Source organism: Xenopus laevis, chromosome 5S, assembly GCF_017654675.1.
Source record: "Xenopus laevis strain J_2021 chromosome 5S, Xenopus_laevis_v10.1, whole genome shotgun sequence".
NCBI lineage: Eukaryota > Metazoa > Chordata > Amphibia > Anura > Pipidae > Xenopus > Xenopus laevis.
This window is the reverse complement of record NC_054380.1, coordinates 75,140,010-75,142,004: the sequence shown is the minus strand read 5'-3', so window position 1 is coordinate 75,142,004 and position 1,995 is coordinate 75,140,010. Positions and strand designations below refer to the sequence as shown.

The window sequence follows — 1,995 nt, the reverse complement described above, 5'->3', positions numbered from 1 at the left end:
TTAAAGGAGGGGCTAACCCAATGCTAAACATGGCATATCTTCTGTGTAAATACAATGAAACCGAAATTTGACAGGGTTTAGCATAGTGTGTGCCCTGACCTCAATGTTTTCTTGCTTCTTACATTTTTCTAGCACTCACGCTGGATCTTTGAGACAAGGGATTTTGAGGATCCACTCGCGGGCCCTTATCTCGAGTGCATCAGAGACAAGATCACCTATGACATCAGGTTTGCACTCTACGATCTGTGGATGGCCAAGGACTGTGTGAAGATTACAAAATGGTGGAAATTACACCTTAAGAACGAGTTCTGGCAGGACTACAGATACATCAAGGCCCACCTGAAACGCCTCTACAAAGACCTAGAGAAGATCAACAAGGCCATACCGATTAAGAACAACGAGAGATATTCAGGTGCAGTATATAATCCATCCTTTTCTTTCCCACACTTGGTCAATCATTTTATTTTGCTTAATCACCTGATTTGTGCTTAATGTGCTCCTAATTATTACAGGTGTGGGATCCGTTATCCGGAAACCCATTATCCAAGAAGCTCCGAATTACAGAAAGTCCATCTCCCATAGACTTTATTTTATTCAACTAATCCAATTTTTTAAAAATGTTTTCCTTTTTCTCTGTAATAATAAAACAGTTTCATGTACTTGATTCAAACTAAGATATAGTTATTGGAAACAAAACAATCCTATTAGGTTTATTTAATGTTTACATGATTTTCTAGTAGACTTGAACTATGAAGATCCAAATTACAGAAAGATCCGTTATCCAGAAAACCCCAGGTCCCAAGCATTCTGGATAACAGGTCCCATACCCATATAAGGATTTTACAAGGATATCACTTGCTAAGGTAAAAAAATACATAGTCATCTTATCTTGTTTGGTTTTACAGATGGTCCTCGGAACAACTCACAAACGGCACATGATACCAGCACCACCAGCAGTTTCCTCGGTACCAAATACCGATGCACCTCAGTCTAGACACCACATCCTCAGGAAACAGCAGTAAGTATGGGGCATCTCAATTCCACCAGTGATGCCCCCCTTTCATCCACAGCACTTTCACCAGCGGTGACTTCAGCCACCGTAGTTCCACCAGTGGTTCCTCCCCTTTATCCAAAATATGGTGTTATACACAGGAACTCCTTAAAGCTACTGTAGACCCTGCATTCCTTTTCATTCCATCCCTCACACTGCAAATTCCGGGGTCTGCAGGCTGCCCAGGGTCCAATGGAATGGAAAGGAATGCAGCATTCATCGTGCAGTTTAAATGTGCCCATGTTTATGCTGCCATATTCCCATCTCTTTCTCATCCTTTCACCGCAGTCCCTTACCTTACCATATTTTTTTTTTCCCCCTCCGCTTCCCTTGATTCAATGTGGCGCGTTGATCGTGGGAGCAAATCCGATCGCCTTTAAGGGGTCAGGAAGGAATTTTTCCCTCTAGTGAAGGAAATTCGCTTTTCAGAGGTTTTTTGCTTTCCTTGCGATCAAAAAGCGCAATTTATCTAATTATTAATAAAGCTGTGGATTACACAGATTAACCACAAAGTCATTGTGTGTATCTTTATTGTGGGTATTGGGCTAGGGATTTGGCATGGATAACATATAGAGGGGGAGGGAGAGAAGTTAGAATAAGGCTCTTATAGAAAAGGAAATGGGCACATTGGTTCTGTTTCTCCTTGGTTCCTAACAATGAAACTGAAACAACATATAACTGCTATGTCAATCCTACTATCCTCCATAGGACTTATAGGAACCTATGTAATACTGAGAGCCAATAAACATCCTTCTCCCTCAGGGTCCCAGGCTGTGCCATTACAGATGCACATGGGCAAGATAGGCATGAAGTACATGTCCAGGGGGGGCAGTGCCTTGCCCTTATATGTCAAACTAGCCCCTCTGCTACCTGTCACAAACACCCCACTGGAAGGGGAACCTTGGTCTTGGGGGGAATCTGCACTGGGCCCTAGAGGTCCATGT

The 1,995-nt window shown here is 42.7% G+C and overlaps 1 long non-coding RNA gene across 1 annotated transcript; it reads left to right on the top strand.

The window, feature by feature from the left end:
• The first annotated feature begins 258 nt into the window (after positions 1-258).
• Positions 259-1,563, top strand: LOC121394076. Its single transcript, XR_005961492.1, has 2 exons — positions 259-412; positions 906-1,563. It is a non-coding gene; the product is annotated as an uncharacterized LOC121394076 (long non-coding RNA).
• Positions 1,564-1,995: the final 432 nt, after the last annotated feature.